Here is a 19,967-nt window from a genome sequence, read left to right as displayed (position 1 = left end):
AAACATTTTATTTCATAGATTTTCCATTTAATAAAATGTTTTGTGAAATGTATCATTTTATGTAAAAATAGACCCAATTCATATAATCATTAATGAAAATTCCTGAAATTCTTGAGATAATATACCAAACTTGCAAATCCTTCAGTCAATAGTTATTGGTAATGATTAAGACAGAATTAATGGAAAATTTTAATGTTTTATTCAAATGGATAATGGGCATTAGAATGCTTACCATCTTTATGAAAAACAGAGCATTTTTAAATTTAAAGTAATGCATACAGTATTCTAGAAAATCCATCTAAATTGGCGTCCATTCTCTTCTCCCATTTCAGATTTCCACATTTATCCAAAAGAAAAATAACCAAAGACTAGTACTTCTAAGAGAGTGACTCAAATAGGAATGGAGAGGAAAAGAAGCAAAGATATGATAGTAAAAATAAAGAGAGACATATTGCAACTTAACCCCATTTCTTAGGCAAAACTTTTTCACAAAAAAAAACCTGCATTGCAAACCTAAGTAAAGTATAATATGGAACAAGCCTAAGGACAGGCACAAATAGTCAACGAAACAGAACTGAGCGTTCTGAGAGAAATTCTTACATTTATGGTCAAATGATTTCCTACAAAGTGCTAAAATATATCAAAAGGTAAAAGACAGTCTTCTCAGCAAATACTTTTGAGACAATTGGATAGCCGCGGGAGGAAAAAAAATGAACATTTACTTGAACCTCACACAATACCCAAAACTTAACCCCAAACGGACCAAAGCCCTAAGTATAAGGACTAAGATGACAAATGTTCTAGAGAGAAACACAAGGGGAAAAGTTTCAGTGACCTTTAGTTAGGTAGAGAATACTTAGAAACATCAAAATCGTGAACTTTAAAAGACTGAATAACTGAACTTCATTACAATTAAAAACTTTTAAAACTCAACATTCAAAAAATTAATAATCTAATTAAAAAGTGGGCAGAAGACCTGGAAATGGCCAACAGACACATAAAAGACACTCAACATCACTGATCATCAGGCAAATACAAATCAAAACTACAGTAAGATATCACCTTACACCGGTCAGAATGGCTAAAATCAACAACACAAGAAACCACAGGGGTTGGCAAGGACGTGGAGAAAGAGGAACCCTCTTACACTTGGTAGGAAAGCAAACTGATGCATCTACTCTGGAAAACAGAATGGAGGTTCCTCAAAAAGTTAAAAATAGAGCTACCCTACGACCCTGCGATTGCACTATCAGATACTCACCCAAAGAATACAAAAATACTAACTCAAAAGAAATACATGTACCCTGATATTTACTGCAGCAATATCTACAGTAGCCAAATTGTGGAAACAGCCCATGTCCATCAACTGATGAATGGATAAGGAAGATGTGATATGTAGAGACAATGGAATATTCCTCAGCCATAAAAAAAAGACTGAGATCGTGCCATTTGCGATGACATGGACGGAGCTGGAGAGTATAATGCTAACTGAAGTTAAGTCAGTCAGAGAAAGACCAATACCATATGGATTCACTCGTGTGGAATTTAAGAAACAAATGAGCAAAAGAAAAAAAGAGAGAGAGAGGCAAGCCACGAAACAGACTCTTAACTACAGAGAACAAACTGATGGTCATCAAAGGGGAGGTGGGTGGGGGGATGGGTCAAGCAGGTGATGAGCCCTGGGCGTTGTATGCAAGCGCCAAATTACTTTATGGTACGCCTGAAACTAGTATCACACTGTATGTTAACTGGAATTTGAATATATTCTTTTGAGCTTCAAGGACAGTACTAGGAAAACGAGAACAGAAGCCACAGACTGGGAGAAAATATGTGCAAATGATGTATCTGATAAGGGACTTAGAGACAAATAACTCAATATGAAAATAAGCGAAGAATTTGAACAGGCATTTCCCTAAAGAAGATACAGGGGTGGCTAAGAAGCTCACCGACTGCGTAACTAACTGGATAATAAGGAGATAAGTTTCATAATTATCATCTTTTGTTCTTTTCAAAAGCTACATAATAGGATGATTTCATTAGTAACTCCAAAGCTTGTTACTTTGTACTCCTCGTATCAGAGCCAAGTTTTCAAATCCCTGTAAAATATAATGGTAATAACATCCAGACTGAACAAGAAATGAAACTATGTCTATTTCCAGATGACATAATCTGGTATATAGAAAATCCTAAGGAAGTCGCAACACAATAAAAAACTGTCAGTACTGATAAACAAGTTCAAGGCTTAAGGAAACAAGATCGATTTATAAAAATCAACTATTTCTATATTCTGGCAATGAACACTCTGAAAATGAAATTTTAAAAATGATTCCATTTATGAAAGCAACAAAAAGAAAAAATACTTAGGAATAAATTTAATAGCAAAGTGCAAGATTTGTTGCCTAAAAACAACAAAACATTGTTGAAATTTTAAAAGATCTAGGGGCACCACGTGCCTCAGTAGGATGAGTGTCTGACTCTTGGTTTTAGCTCAGGTCATGATCTTGGGGTCATGGGATCAAGCCCCACATCAGGCTCCCTGCTCAGTGGGGACTCTGTTTAGGATTATCTTGCTCCCTCTCCCTGGGCCCCTCCGCTTGTCTCTTTCTCTAAATAAATAAATCTTTAAAAAGAAAAGGATCCAAATCAATGGAAACATATTCCATGTTAATGAATCAGAGCTCTTTTGTTTTTTCCAGTTTTTTTTGAGAGAGTGCATGTGCACGCGCGCACAGACACACACACAAGCATGCAGTAGGGGGAGGGGAGGAGAGAGAATCTTAAACAGGCTACATGAAGGCCTCAATCTCACAACCTTGAAATCACAATCTGAGGCAGAATCAAGAGGTGACGCTTAACCCACTGAGCCACCCAGGCACCCTGGATCAGAACTCTTAATATTGGCAAAATGGCAATACTCCTCAAATTGATCTAGAGTTTCAACATAATCCCCATCAAAATGCTGGTTCAACATTCAAAAATCAATTAATAGGGGCGCCTGGGTGGCTTAGTGGGTTAAAGCCTCTGCCTTCAGCTCAGGTCATGATCCCAGGGTCCTGGGATCGAGCCCTGCATTGGGCTCTGCTCAGGTAGGGAGCCTGCTTCCTCCTCTCTCTCTGCCTGCCTCTCTGCCTACTTGTGATCTCAGTCTGTCAAAGAAATAAATAAATAAAATCTTTTTTAAAAAATCAATTAATATAACGCATCATATCAATAAGCTAAAAAAGAAAAAAAAATCATCTGATCCTATTAATAGATAGAGAAAAAGTATCTGATAAAAATCCAATACCCATTCACGAAAAAAACTCTCAGCAAACCAGGATTAGAAGGGGAAACTTCTTCAACTTGATAAAGAACATCTGCCAAAAAACTTATAGCTAATATTATACTCAAATGGTGAGAAACTAGATATTTTCTCATGAAGATCAAGAACAAAGCAAGATACTTCTCACCACTCCCATTCAACATCATACTAGAAGTCCTAGCTAGTGAGGTAAGACAAGAAAATAAAAGGAGCAGGGGTGCCTGGGTGGCTCAGTTGTTAAGCATCCACCATCCACTCAGTTCATAATCCTGGGGTCCTGGGATCGAGGCCCACATCGGGCTCCCTGCTCAGCAGGAAGCCTGCTTCTCCCTCTCCCACTCCCCCTGCTTTTGTTCCCTCTCTTGTTGTGTTTCTCTCTGTCAAACAAATAAAATCCCTAAAAAAGAAAAGAAAAGAAAAGGAATAGATTGAGAAGGAAGAAATAAAACAGTCTTTGTGTTCACAGATGACACGAATGTCTATGTGGAAAATCCTAAAGAATCAGTAAAAATACTCCTGGATCAAATAAGCAATCAGAGCAAGTCTGCAGAATTCAAAGTTAATATGAAAAAGTCATTTGCTTTCTTACATACCATCAATAAACAACTGGTATTTGAAATATAATACTGTTTATTCCAGCATCAAAATAAATGAAATACTTAGATACATATCTAATACTTAGATATAAATACGAGATCTATATAACGAAAACCATAAAATTGATGAAAGAAATCAAGAAGTTCTAAATAAAGGGAATGATGCCACATAAATGGATTGGAAGCCTCAATACTATTAAGATATCAGTTCTTCTCAACCTGACCTAGAGAGTCAACACAATCTCAATCAAAATCTTGGCAAATTGCTTTGTGGATATTGATAAACTGATCTAAAGTTTACAAGGAGAAGCAAGTCCAGAATAGCCAATACGATACAGAGGGAGAAGAACAAAGTCAGAGGACTAACACTATCTGAATTGAAGATTTACTGTAAGCTGTAGTAATTAAGACAGCATGGTACTGTTCAAAGCATAAACAAACAGATCAATGGAACAGAACAGAGAGCCCAGAAATAGGCCCACACAACCACAGTCAACTGATCTTTGACAAAGGAGCCAACGCCTTTCAATAAAGAAAGGATTCTTTTCAACAAATGGTGCTAGAATAACTATAATTTCACATACAAACTATGAATCTAGACAAAGACCTCAACAGCTTTCAAAAAATTAATTCAAAATACCTGGGGACCATAGGGCTAAATGTAAAACATAAAATTATAAAACTCTAGAAGATAAGGAGAAAACCTGGATGACCTTGGGATGGCAGTGACTTTTAGATACAATCACAACAATCCACGAAAGAACTAATAATTGATAAGTTGGACTTCATTAAAATTAAAAACTTCAGTTATGAGAAAGACATTGTCAAGAGAGTGAAAAAAAGGGGCACCTGGGTGGCTCAGTGGGTTAAAGCCTCTGCCTTCAGCTCAGGTCATGATCCCAGGGTCCTGGGATCAAGCCCCATGTCGGGCTCTCTACTCAGTGGGGAGCCTGCTTCCTCCTCTCTTTCTGCCTGCCTCTCTGCCTACTTGTGGTCTGTCAAATAAATAAATAAAAATCTTCAAAAAAAAAAAAAAAAGGAGAGAGAGAGAGTGAAAAAAAAAATAAGCCACAGAACAGGGAGAATATTTCCACAAAAGACTTATCTGATAAAGGACTGGTATCCAAAACATACAAAGAACTCTTAGCGCTCAACAATAAGAAAATGAACAAAGATCTGAACAGATACCTCACAGAAGAAGATATACGGGTGGCAAATAAGCACATGTAAAGAGGCTCAATGTCATACATCATTAGGGAACTGCAAATAAAAATAACAATGAAATGCCACATACACCTATTAAAATGGTTAAAATCTAAAACACTGACAACATTAAATGCTGGCAAAGATGTGGTGAAACAAAGTCTCATTCATTGCTGGTGGGAATGCAAAATAGTACAGTCACTTTAGAAGACAGTTTGGCAGTTTCTTACAAAATTAAACATACTTCTACCATAAAATCCAGAAATCATGCTCCTTGGTATTTTCTCAAAGAAACTAAAAATTTATGTCCACATAAAAGCCACATGAATGTTCACAGCAGCTTTATTCACAACTGCCGAACTTTGAGGAGTACCCAAGATATCCTTCAATCCGTGAATGGATAAATGAACTGTGGCACGTCCAGACAATTGAATATTATTCAGCACTGAAGAGGAATGAGCTATCAAGGCACAAAAAAACATGGAGGAATCTTAAAAGCTTATTCTAAGTGAAAGAAGCCAATCTGAAAAGGTTACATGATGTGTGACTGCAAACATGACATTCTGGAAAAGGCAAAACTACGAAGACATGAAAACGATCAATAGTTGCCAGGAATTCAGAGAGAAGGGAAGATGGAAGGACAGTCAGAACGTGGAATTTTTAGGACAATGAAACCATCCTGTGTGACTCTATGATGATACATACATATCATTTATTTGTCAAAGCCCACATAATGTACAACACAAAGAGTGAACCCTAGTGTAAACCATGGACTTTAATTAATAATCATGTATCAATATTGGCTCATCCACGGTAACAACTGTACGAAACTGATGCAAGATATTAATAGGGAAAACTCTTGAGTGGTAGTTGGGATATGTGGGAACATTCTATACTCTCTGCTCAATTTTTCTGTAACCTAAAACTCCTCTCCCAAAATAAAATCTGTTAATTTGAAAAAGCAAACAGGGGCACCTAGGCAGCTCAGCTGGTTAAGCATCCCACTCTTGATTTCGGCTCAGGTCATGATCTCAGGGTCGTGAGATAGAGGCCTATGCTGGACTCCACGCAGGGCATGGAGTCTGCCTAAGATTCTCTCTCTCTCCCTCTATTTTACTCCTCCCAGCCTATCCCCTTAACCCTGTGCACAATCTCCCTCTCTGTCTCTCTCTCAAAAACAAACAAATAACAAATATATATATAATAAATATAAAATATATTTTTAATTAAATAAATAAATAATAAAAATTAAAAGTAAAAAAGCACGGTCAATTATTTTTAAAAATGACATAATAAAGCCTAACATTAAGAAGAAGAAATAAATTTTAAAATTCACGATGTGCTTGGAATTCTTCTTGAGCAGAAAGCCAACTGAGGTTTTAGTGAGAAGAGCAGCCGTTAGCCTACTCTGTTTAAATAAACTCTGGACAGTTTTCTGATAACCTCTCATTTGGCTGCTCCCAACACAATTGTGTTTACAGTAAACACCAGGATTCTACTACTAGTGGAGCTCTGAAATTATCTTCCTTATCTGCTATTTACTTTAACTGCAAGCTCTAGAAAGCCTCTCTTTCTTCCAGACTCAAAAAGCAAGTAATTGAATTAAATGTATTTCGTTAAATGTTCCCAAGGACTAAATTCTACTTCTCCCTTTGCTAAATAACAGCGCTCTGCCAGTCTCTCCAAAACCCAGCAGAATTCATAATTGTACCTCTACTCCCAGAGAACTTAGCTCTCACCGCTAGTGAAACATTTTTCACACTGTGTGTCAGAGTACGGATCTGGCCCATCCCCTCCGCTGGGAGCCCCTGAAGACAGGGAGCACCAATCATCTCCCCCCTCAGACCTCACACCTAGAAGGAGGCCTTCCCAACAGGACCTGTTTAGATCTAAGTGATGGGGATCTATTTCAAATGAACTCCCTAACCTGCCAGGAAAGTGAAGCCAGGGTTGCTGGCTTTAGGTGGTGCTGCGTCTGGGGTCATGGAAAAAAAAATTGTAAAAAAAAAAAAATGACGGAAATGTTTTTCAAGTAAAAAAAAAAAAGAAAGAAATCAATGAAAGAGAACCCAAAACATGCCCTGAATTTTTATTTCTGCCTCTGAGAGTCTGATTAGATATTTTCCTCAGGTAAAATGGCTTGAAAACACCCATCCACGGACAACTTCCTACCTCCTAATTTATCAAAAATAACAAAATGATATTTCTCCAAATTAATCTGCATCCATATCCACCCCTTGCTCCTTGGAAATTCCAAAGCAGTCTACTCATCTGGTTCTCTGGGCCTTTATTAACTCATTAATTATAAAAATAATGAAAGATACATGAAGAAAGAGATACATATATAAAGAGAGTTTCCATAGGTCAATCACTTTTTGTAGGCAATGCTTTCATTTATACATGTACACAATGGTGCCTAAGAAAAAAAATTCATATTCAAATTTAAATGAGATGTGAGACTTCAATAAGACCATTTGATCTCATTGATCCTAAGTTTCTTTATCTATAAGATAGATAAAGAATGCCTCTCTGCCATCCGACTGCTGTGAGGCTCAAATGAAGCCTTCCACCCCACCCCATCAAAAGCTCTCAAAGCGCTTAAGTACTTAGCATACTGGACACACTAAAAAAAAAAAAAAAGTTAGCTCTCCCAAAAGGGCTTCCATTCTGGCTGTCTTTCCCCCAGGATATTTCATTTTATTCCCTCCAGCAACTACCAAAGTGACATTCCATATAGGACACTTTCACTGGAATTTAACTGAATCATTCTGACCTAAGTAGAACTATTCAGCATTTCTTATTACTCATAAATTCATGCCCGCTCAAGAGCACCAGTCATTTTGGATCCAATTTTAGAAACACTGAGGGCCCAGCGTCATGGTTCGACGCTCCACTTTTTACTTCTGAGGTGAGCCTTTTGTAAAAATCATTAATATCCTTTTATTTTCTTCGTTACTGTCATTCTTTGACCAGACACCAGAAGTGAACCACGGCATTAACAAACCATCTGCAAATCTACATCTTCAAGAGAATCACCCTTATGAAACCAAACACAGAATAGTTACTAAGATTCTAAAATCTGTCCTCAAAGGGCCTCAGCTGCATGACGATTGCAGGAAAAACCATTTTCTTCAATTCTTAAAACGGATACACTAGCAAATTACACAGAGCAATTTCCTAATGCTAGTTAGATTCATGTTGATATTCATGTTTCAAATAAATTACTGGCTTGGATACTGTCTATATATAAAAACACCCAGCAGACTATTTCTGTTAATGAATGAAGTGGAAGATCAATTCTTATTGGAGCAGATAATAATCAATCGGGCAGATAATAGCAGATAATAATCAATCCGAAGTTATGAACAGTTACCGTGTCATGAATATAGATCTTATTCAGACCATGTCATCAAATAAAATGTTTTATTCATTACAGGTCAATATAGGACTGAGAAACCACTGCTTGTTCTTATAGTAGTAATTACATTAAAGTAAATAACAACTGATTATAGGTCACTCAAGTATGGTATTTTTGAAGGCTTTTCAAGGAAATTTGGTAATTCATATTATTTCACATAAAAACTAGAAAGACGAGCAAAAAATCAAAAAAGATGTGAGATGCCAAACTCCATTAATATATTTGTCATAAACATTTCCACTACACATTGACACAATATGTGGTTTCTCCTAACGAAAGCAAGCTCCGGACACTCTTTTCATTACTGGCTCACTGAATGTGATGAAGTTGATCTAATTTTGCTTCATCGGCAACCAAACGATAATAAAAGGCCAGAGCCTTCGCAGATGTCACTGTACCATGACTCAAATTTCGGGGATTCAATCATTGTGAACCCCGAACATCATCCAGCACAAGGCTCTCCATAAAGTTAAGAAGTTACTATCACCCAGCCATATTTCGTTTTAGCTCCCTAAGGAAAACAAGACCGAAAACATATTTTCCTAGAACATTTTACATACTACTGGCCTCACAGGGTCCATTCATCATTCTGCAAATAGGTCACAAAGACTTTGAAAAGGCATCAAAGAGAAAGAAAAGTTTTAAAGGAATGGCAGGGTAAAAGAGCCATGATGCCCACCTCCTAAGTCCTAGAGTTGTAAGTGGAAGCTTACCTATGGCTTTCCCTTTTATGTTTTTATAAAGATTTTATTTATTCATTTATTTGAGAGAAAGAGAGCGGTGCGGGGGTGAGGGGGGAGTATAGAAGCAGAGGGAGAGGGACAAGCAGACTCCATGCTAAGCACAGAGCCTGAGGCAGAGACTCCATTCCACAACCCTGAGATCATGACTTGAGCCAAAATCAAGAGTCGGATGCTTAACCAACTGAGCCACCCAGGTGTCCCTGGCTTTTTCTTTTAAATGAACAATGAAAAGAATAATCCCACGTTGCTCTATGGATGCATTTTTATGTGGTGACATTATCAGCCAAAGGACAGCCAAAGAAAGCAAAGAGGCAGGTGAGACGCATGTCTGCTCCCATCATGGTAGTCTACCCAGGTGGAAATAAGAAGCTTGCCAAGAAAGAGCAAGAGGCAGAGAAGCCATCCTGAACTGAGCCCTCTGGAAACGGGGAAGCATGGCTTGACCACAGAACTGTTCCTAATGGAACTACAAGAAAACATTCTAGATCTAATTTTGATTTTAATACTTAATTAAAGCCCAGCAGCAGAAGTCAGCTTCCAGCGGTACATGAGAGAAAAGAACTGTCTCTGAATTTCACCGAGACCAAAATTTTATGATTTTTCAAATTAAAAATAAGTTATCCCCAAAACAAAATTATAACTTAATGACAAAACAAAATGGCCAACTAGAATCCAAATGTCACCAAAGAAAGCACTGATTTTTTTTTCCTTCTAAATCACACCTCTTCACGATTTTTACAGAGTTGTAATTAAGGAAGAAATAAAAATTTGCAGTCTTCATACTTCCAATCCAATTATTTTAATGTCTGCACAGTTGCTTATTGAGAACTATACTAACTCAAAGACAAAAAGAGCACGGGTAAATATTTTTAAAAATGCAGGTGGCATTTTAATCGAACTATGAAAAATGTTTAGTTTCTATGAAACATAAAATCGTACTCTGTTACCAAAACCCAAAACATTTTATTTCATAGATTTTCCATTTAATAAAATGTTTTGTGAAATGTATCATTTTATGTAAAAATAGACCCAATTCATATAATCATTAATGAAAATTCCTGAAATTCTTGAGATAATATACCAAACTTGCAAATCCTTCAGTCAATAGTTATTGGTAATGATTAAGACAGAATTAATGGAAAATTTTAATGTTTTATTCAAATGGATAATGGGCATTAGAATGCTTACCATCTTTATGAAAAACAGAGCATTTTTAAATTTAAAGTAATGCATACAGTATTCTAGAAAATCCATCTAAATTGGCGTCCATTCTCTTCTCCCATTTCAGATTTCCACATTTATCCAAAAGAAAAATAACCAAAGACTAGTACTTCTAAGAGAGTGACTCAAATAGGAATGGAGAGGAAAAGAAGCAAAGATATGATAGTAAAAATAAAGAGAGACATATTGCAACTTAACCCCATTTCTTAGGCAAAACTTTTTCACAAAAAAAAACCTGCATTGCAAACCTAAGTAAAGTATAATATGGAACAAGCCTAAGGACAGGCACAAATAGTCAACGAAACAGAACTGAGCGTTCTGAGAGAAATTCTTACATTTATGGTCAAATGATTTCCTACAAAGTGCTAAAATATATCAAAAGGTAAAAGACAGTCTTCTCAGCAAATACTTTTGAGACAATTGGATAGCCGCGGGAGGAAAAAAAATGAACATTTACTTGAACCTCACACAATACCCAAAACTTAACCCCAAACGGACCAAAGCCCTAAGTATAAGGACTAAGATGACAAATGTTCTAGAGAGAAACACAAGGGGAAAAGTTTCAGTGACCTTTAGTTAGGTAGAGAATACTTAGAAACATCAAAATCGTGAACTTTAAAAGACTGAATAATTGAACTTCATTACAATTAAAAACTTTTAAAACTCAACATTCAAAAAATTAATAATCTAATTAAAAAGTGGGCAGAAGACCTGGAAATGGCCAACAGACACATAAAAGACACTCAACATCACTGATCATCAGGCAAATACAAATCAAAACTACAGTAAGATATCACCTTACACCGGTCAGAATGGCTAAAATCAACAACACAAGAAACCACAGGGGTTGGCAAGGACGTGGAGAAAGAGGAACCCTCTTACACTTGGTAGGAAAGCAAACTGATGCATCTACTCTGGAAAACAGAATGGAGGTTCCTCAAAAAGTTAAAAATAGAGCTACCCTACGACCCTGCGATTGCACTATCAGATACTCACCCAAAGAATACAAAAATACTAACTCAAAAGAAATACATGTACCCTGATATTTACTGCAGCAATATCTACAGTAGCCAAATTGTGGAAACAGCCCATGTCCATCAACTGATGAATGGATAAGGAAGATGTGATATGTAGAGACAATGGAATATTCCTCAGCCATAAAAAAAAGACTGAGATCGTGCCATTTGCGATGACATGGACGGAGCTGGAGAGTATAATGCTAACTGAAGTTAAGTCAGTCAGAGAAAGACCAATACCATATGGATTCACTCGTGTGGAATTTAAGAAACAAATGAGCAAAAGAAAAAAAGAGAGAGAGAGGCAAGCCACGAAACAGACTCTTAACTACAGAGAACAAACTGATGGTCATCAAAGGGGAGGTGGGTGGGGGGATGGGTCAAGCAGGTGATGAGCCCTGGGCGTTGTATGCAAGCGCCAAATTACTTTATGGTACGCCTGAAACTAGTATCACACTGTATGTTAACTGGAATTTGAATATATTCTTTTGAGCTTCAAGGACAGTACTAGGAAAACGAGAACAGAAGCCACAGACTGGGAGAAAATATGTGCAAATGATGTATCTGATAAGGGACTTAGAGACAAATAACTCAATATGAAAATAAGCGAAGAATTTGAACAGGCATTTCCCTAAAGAAGATACAGGGGTGGCTAAGAAGCTCACCGACTGCGTAACTAACTGGATAATAAGGAGATAAGTTTCATAATTATCATCTTTTGTTCTTTTCAAAAGCTACATAATAGGATGATTTCATTAGTAACTCCAAAGCTTGTTACTTTGTACTCCTCGTATCAGAGCCAAGTTTTCAAATCCCTGTAAAATATAATGGTAATAACATCCAGACTGAACAAGAAATGAAACTATGTCTATTTCCAGATGACATAATCTGGTATATAGAAAATCCTAAGGAAGTCGCAACACAATAAAAAACTGTCAGTACTGATAAACAAGTTCAAGGCTTAAGGAAACAAGATCGATTTATAAAAATCAACTATTTCTATATTCTGGCAATGAACACTCTGAAAATGAAATTTTAAAAATGATTCCATTTATGAAAGCAACAAAAAGAAAAAATACTTAGGAATAAATTTAATAGCAAAGTGCAAGATTTGTTGCCTAAAAACAACAAAACATTGTTGAAATTTTAAAAGATCTAGGGGCACCACGTGCCTCAGTAGGATGAGTGTCTGACTCTTGGTTTTAGCTCAGGTCATGATCTTGGGGTCATGGGATCAAGCCCCACATCAGGCTCCCTGCTCAGTGGGGACTCTGTTTAGGATTATCTTGCTCCCTCTCCCTGGGCCCCTCCGCTTGTCTCTTTCTCTAAATAAATAAATCTTTAAAAAGAAAAGGATCCAAATCAATGGAAACATATTCCATGTTAATGAATCAGAGCTCTTTTGTTTTTTCCAGTTTTTTTTGAGAGAGTGCATGTGCACGCGCGCACAGACACACACACAAGCATGCAGTAGGGGGAGGGGAGGAGAGAGAATCTTAAACAGGCTACATGAAGGCCTCAATCTCACAACCTTGAAATCACAATCTGAGGCAGAATCAAGAGGTGACGCTTAACCCACTGAGCCACCCAGGCACCCTGGATCAGAACTCTTAATATTGGCAAAATGGCAATACTCCTCAAATTGATCTAGAGTTTCAACATAATCCCCATCAAAATGCTGGTTCAACATTCAAAAATCAATTAATAGGGGCGCCTGGGTGGCTTAGTGGGTTAAAGCCTCTGCCTTCAGCTCAGGTCATGATCCCAGGGTCCTGGGATCGAGCCCTGCATTGGGCTCTGCTCAGGTAGGGAGCCTGCTTCCTCCTCTCTCTCTGCCTGCCTCTCTGCCTACTTGTGATCTCAGTCTGTCAAAGAAATAAATAAATAAAATCTTTTTTAAAAAATCAATTAATATAACGCATCATATCAATAAGCTAAAAAAGAAAAAAAAATCATCTGATCCTATTAATAGATAGAGAAAAAGTATCTGATAAAAATCCAATACCCATTCACGAAAAAAACTCTCAGCAAACCAGGATTAGAAGGGGAAACTTCTTCAACTTGATAAAGAACATCTGCCAAAAAACTTATAGCTAATATTATACTCAAATGGTGAGAAACTAGATATTTTCTCATGAAGATCAAGAACAAAGCAAGATACTTCTCACCACTCCCATTCAACATCATACTAGAAGTCCTAGCTAGTGAGGTAAGACAAGAAAATAAAAGGAGCAGGGGTGCCTGGGTGGCTCAGTTGTTAAGCATCCACCATCCACTCAGTTCATAATCCTGGGGTCCTGGGATCGAGGCCCACATCGGGCTCCCTGCTCAGCAGGAAGCCTGCTTCTCCCTCTCCCACTCCCCCTGCTTTTGTTCCCTCTCTTGTTGTGTTTCTCTCTGTCAAACAAATAAAATCCCTAAAAAAGAAAAGAAAAGAAAAGGAATAGATTGAGAAGGAAGAAATAAAACAGTCTTTGTGTTCACAGATGACACGAATGTCTATGTGGAAAATCCTAAAGAATCAGTAAAAATACTCCTGGATCAAATAAGCAATCAGAGCAAGTCTGCAGAATTCAAAGTTAATATGAAAAAGTCATTTGCTTTCTTACATACCATCAATAAACAACTGGTATTTGAAATATAATACTGTTTATTCCAGCATCAAAATAAATGAAATACTTAGATACATATCTAATACTTAGATATAAATACGAGATCTATATAACGAAAACCATAAAATTGATGAAAGAAATCAAGAAGTTCTAAATAAAGGGAATGATGCCACATAAATGGATTGGAAGCCTCAATACTATTAAGATATCAGTTCTTCTCAACCTGACCTAGAGAGTCAACACAATCTCAATCAAAATCTTGGCAAATTGCTTTGTGGATATTGATAAACTGATCTAAAGTTTACAAGGAGAAGCAAGTCCAGAATAGCCAATACGATACAGAGGGAGAAGAACAAAGTCAGAGGACTAACACTATCTGAATTGAAGATTTACTGTAAGCTGTAGTAATTAAGACAGCATGGTACTGTTCAAAGCATAAACAAACAGATCAATGGAACAGAACAGAGAGCCCAGAAATAGGCCCACACAACCACAGTCAACTGATCTTTGACAAAGGAGCCAACGCCTTTCAATAAAGAAAGGATTCTTTTCAACAAATGGTGCTAGAATAACTATAATTTCACATACAAACTATGAATCTAGACAAAGACCTCAACAGCTTTCAAAAAATTAATTCAAAATACCTGGGGACCATAGGGCTAAATGTAAAACATAAAATTATAAAACTCTAGAAGATAAGGAGAAAACCTGGATGACCTTGGGATGGCAGTGACTTTTAGATACAATCACAACAATCCACGAAAGAACTAATAATTGATAAGTTGGACTTCATTAAAATTAAAAACTTCAGTTATGAGAAAGACATTGTCAAGAGAGTGAAAAAAAGGGGCACCTGGGTGGCTCAGTGGGTTAAAGCCTCTGCCTTCAGCTCAGGTCATGATCCCAGGGTCCTGGGATCAAGCCCCATGTCGGGCTCTCTACTCAGTGGGGAGCCTGCTTCCTCCTCTCTTTCTGCCTGCCTCTCTGCCTACTTGTGGTCTGTCAAATAAATAAATAAAAATCTTCAAAAAAAAAAAAAAAGGAGAGAGAGAGAGTGAAAAAAAAAATAAGCCACAGAACAGGGAGAATATTTCCACAAAAGACTTATCTGATAAAGGACTGGTATCCAAAACATACAAAGAACTCTTAGCGCTCAACAATAAGAAAATGAACAAAGATCTGAACAGATACCTCACAGAAGAAGATATACGGGTGGCAAATAAGCACATGTAAAGAGGCTCAATGTCATACATCATTAGGGAACTGCAAATAAAAATAACAATGAAATGCCACATACACCTATTAAAATGGTTAAAATCTAAAACACTGACAACATTAAATGCTGGCAAAGATGTGGTGAAACAAAGTCTCATTCATTGCTGGTGGGAATGCAAAATAGTACAGTCACTTTAGAAGACAGTTTGGCAGTTTCTTACAAAATTAAACATACTTCTACCATAAAATCCAGAAATCATGCTCCTTGGTATTTTCTCAAAGAAACTAAAAATTTATGTCCACATAAAAGCCACATGAATGTTCACAGCAGCTTTATTCACAACTGCCGAACTTTGAGGAGTACCCAAGATATCCTTCAATCCGTGAATGGATAAATGAACTGTGGCACGTCCAGACAATTGAATATTATTCAGCACTGAAGAGGAATGAGCTATCAAGGCACAAAAAAACATGGAGGAATCTTAAAAGCTTATTCTAAGTGAAAGAAGCCAATCTGAAAAGGTTACATGATGTGTGACTGCAAACATGACATTCTGGAAAAGGCAAAACTACGAAGACATGAAAACGATCAATAGTTGCCAGGAATTCAGAGAGAAGGGAAGATGGAAGGACAGTCAGAACGTGGAATTTTTAGGACAATGAAACCATCCTGTGTGACTCTATGATGATACATACATATCATTTATTTGTCAAAGCCCACATAATGTACAACACAAAGAGTGAACCCTAGTGTAAACCATGGACTTTAATTAATAATCATGTATCAATATTGGCTCATCCACGGTAACAACTGTACGAAACTGATGCAAGATATTAATAGGGAAAACTCTTGAGTGGTAGTTGGGGTATGTGGGAACATTCTATACTCTCTGCTCAATTTTTCTGTAACCTAAAACTCCTCTCCCAAAATAAAATCTGTTAATTTGAAAAAGCAAACAGGGGCACCTAGGCAGCTCAGCTGGTTAAGCATCCCACTCTTGATTTCGGCTCAGGTCATGATCTCAGGGTCGTGAGATAGAGGCCTATGCTGGACTCCACGCAGGGCATGGAGTCTGCCTAAGATTCTCTCTCTCTCCCTCTATTTTACTCCTCCCAGCCTATCCCCTTAACCCTGTGCACAATCTCCCTCTCTGTCTCTCTCTCAAAAACAAACAAATAACAAATATATATATAATAAATATAAAATATATTTTTAATTAAATAAATAAATAATAAAAATTAAAAGTAAAAAAGCACGGTCAATTATTTTTAAAAATGACATAATAAAGCCTAACATTAAGAAGAAGAAATAAATTTTAAAATTCACGATGTGCTTGGAATTCTTCTTGAGCAGAAAGCCAACTGAGGTTTTAGTGAGAAGAGCAGCCGTTAGCCTACTCTGTTTAAATAAACTCTGGACAGTTTTCTGATAACCTCTCATTTGGCTGCTCCCAACACAATTGTGTTTACAGTAAACACCAGGATTCTACTACTAGTGGAGCTCTGAAATTATCTTCCTTATCTGCTATTTACTTTAACTGCAAGCTCTAGAAAGCCTCTCTTTCTTCCAGACTCAAAAAGCAAGTAATTGAATTAAATGTATTTCGTTAAATGTTCCCAAGGACTAAATTCTACTTCTCCCTTTGCTAAATAACAGCGCTCTGCCAGTCTCTCCAAAACCCAGCAGAATTCATAATTGTACCTCTACTCCCAGAGAACTTAGCTCTCACCGCTAGTGAAACATTTTTCACACTGTGTGTCAGAGTACGGATCTGGCCCATCCCCTCCGCTGGGAGCCCCTGAAGACAGGGAGCACCAATCATCTCCCCCCTCAGACCTCACACCTAGAAGGAGGCCTTCCCAACAGGACCTGTTTAGATCTAAGTGATGGGGATCTATTTCAAATGAACTCCCTAACCTGCCAGGAAAGTGAAGCCAGGGTTGCTGGCTTTAGGTGGTGCTGCGTCTGGGGTCATGGGTGTGTGTGTGTGTGTGTGTGTGTGTGTGTGTGTGTGTGTGTGTGTGTGTGTGTGTGTCTCGTGTGTGTGTGTGTGTGTGTGTGTGTGTGTGTCTCCCCACTCCTTCATCTCACTTCCTGCATCTCCCTGCTCTAATCTTCTCTGTGTTAACTTTATTCTCAGAAAGGCTTTCCTTAAAGGATGGCAAAGCAGGGAAACTAGCCACTCCAGCTTAACAAACCTACGAAAAGGAAAATGGTCTTTTCAACAGGGTCAGTGAAAATACGGAGTCCTCCATAAACCCATCCTTGTGACCCTGACTAGCCACGCTTATGTCACATGCCCCTGACAGAGCCAGTGAGGTCACCTCCTCTGACCATACAGGCTGACAACAAAGGAAGGGTGACTAACTGCCCAGGGAAAATCTGAAAGGGGTAAAGAGATGGTGGGCGGGTGAAGTCAATAGACAGTCACTATTTGATGGGGTCTCAAGACTGCTGACGCGCTCCTGTCTGGTGAGTTTCATGGACTGTTCATGATGCCTAATGCTGAGTTACCCCCTGAATACCCAATAGCTTGTGTTCTGTGCCTCTATTGTGGGGACAGCACATGTTCTCAGAAGGAATTATCCCCACCTTACTGCATCAGTTCATTCTGCTGGCCTACCGTCAGGACATTCTGCATTACTCTATATTCCTATTATTTTCAGGACATTTCTTTTCTCCTGTGCTACGGGAGTATCTTCATGCCAAATGCATGCACTGACAAAAATGAACATGTTCCTAGCTTTTGTCTAAGGGGAGATAAGAGTAAGTAAAAATTTTGCCAAGCAAACCAGGGCCGGAAGCGCCCCCACTAGAAATGGCAGGTCTCCATGACTCCCCGCTTCCCAGTGTGAAGACACAAAGGAGGGCAAGTCTGAAGGCACCAGCGCGAGCCCATGCTTTCTCAAGAAGAGGGTTTCTCTCCAAAGTCAAGCCAAGATCACCGCGGTTGTTATGGGGCGCCTCTGGCTGGGGCCTCTTTCATACGCAGTGCTGAAGATTTGCTCTTCTCTGAAAGAGGAGAGGAAGACGGGCAAGAGGACGGGGCAGAGGACGAAGAAGAAAGACGACGATTCACCACGCACGGAGATACGTCAGGATCTACCCGCCATGTCTGCAATGCTAGGACTCTCCAATAACTGGAAAGGACTATCTGGGGCTGTTCCAGAAACACGTTCTGGAATAAACCAAACAGCCTTTCCCTAGCTGACCCGATCAGCTTCATCCAGCCTCTCTGATACTAACCTGATTTGACTTAGTTAGCGTCTGTCTCCGGCTTTCACAGGAGCTTTCTTTTATGGATTTTCCATCCAGCAAATGTTTCTGTTCCACGGCTGGCCAGATCCGGCCACAGCAGCATGCTTGGCCACGGACCACAGCAGCTCACCCACAGCAGCTCCGACCTGCAGGGGAAAAGCCAGAGCCATTGGACGGATTCATCTTCACCAACTCTCTCTCTTTCTCTCTCTTTGTCTGTGTTTGGCAGGATAACCCCAAACGTTTTCTAACTGTTTAAAGTCATTAATGAACAGAGACAACAGCATGTAAGGTGTCCGAAGGACAAGTCTGGGCTATCCTAAAGGACTGAGGCATTTAATCATTATTGAAAAGGTTCGGCCAAACGATTAGACTCTGTTTGTGGAAAATGCAAAAGCCAGATGTTTTAATTAACCACAGAAAACACAAGCTACAACTAAAATTTCATGAACACAGTGATCTGCCCTGTGGAAAACCACAGGAATGTTCTGGCAAGGCTCAGTCTGAATTCTTGGGACACAGAGGGCTAGAATCATTCCCCTTAGGAACTCGAACAGAAAATTAACTTGCTCAATATGTTTTAAAAAGTAAAATGAAACCCAGATTTAATCTCAATCAAATATAAAAACATTTCAGGACTTCAAAGGACACCACCAAAAGACACATAAGGGAAGGTCATAAAGAATTCCAACACAGTTCAGGATTTAGAATGCATTTTCGATGCAAAGCAAATGGTGTAACAGAAAATTTTATAGGCTAAATAATCCAAAAGGGGAAACTAATCATCCTTCATTTCCCAATGGAGAAAAATGACATATTAAACCAATATTCAACAAGTAAATTATAAATATTATCAAATGCATCATATATTTGAGCAAAAGGAATTTCTTAACCATCCTCCTTCGTGCCAAAGCTGTGGCCTAGCCCACGCCAGCAACCATGCTTCAGCTTGAGGAATGAAGGCGTCTAGAAAAACAGTGTTAAAATAACTTCTGCTCACTGATATTACAGCTAGCAATTCTGGTATAGAAAACCAAAGTGAGGAAACCTTAGAAAAGCAATCAGTGAACTATTAAAACAAATAAATTAAGAAGTCCTCATTTGTTCATTATACTATTCATTATGACAACATCTATATATGCTAACTATTGAAAGCCTGTTCAAGAGGGAACAGGACAAATGTTATTTTCAGATACTAGGACTACAATTCTATTTCTGTAAGGCAAAACAGACCCTGTCACAAGAGTGCCAAGCATAATATTACATTAATCTCCACCTTCTCTTGAAAGCTCGGGCCCAAAAATCATCTCGAAAGGAGCACAGAAAAGTTATATATGTATGGTATGATCCCAATTTTGTTCTACAAACTAAGTATATAATTAA

At 38.2% G+C, this 19,967-nt stretch overlaps 1 protein-coding gene across 3 annotated transcripts in view; it reads right to left on the bottom strand.

Annotated features, from left to right (window-relative positions):
• LOC111149146 (amyloid beta precursor protein binding family B member 2) overlaps positions 1 to 18,652 on the bottom strand; it is a 312,250-nt gene extending 293,598 nt beyond the window's left edge. For all 3 annotated transcript variants that reach the window (XM_022506093.1, XM_022506091.1, XM_022506092.1), the window contains exon 1: positions 18,573 to 18,652. The gene's annotated coding sequence lies outside the window, so the exon portion shown is untranslated. The remainder of the gene's footprint in view (positions 1 to 18,572) is intronic.
• Between the last annotated feature and the right edge of the window lie 1,315 nt (positions 18,653 to 19,967).

This window comes from Enhydra lutris, unplaced genomic scaffold (assembly GCF_002288905.1).
Source record: "Enhydra lutris kenyoni isolate GAN:26980312 unplaced genomic scaffold, ASM228890v2 scaffoldscaffold21, whole genome shotgun sequence".
NCBI classification, from domain to species: domain Eukaryota; kingdom Metazoa; phylum Chordata; class Mammalia; order Carnivora; family Mustelidae; genus Enhydra; species Enhydra lutris.
The sequence above is the reverse complement of the archived record's forward strand: the minus strand, read 5'-3'. Positions and strand labels throughout refer to the sequence as shown.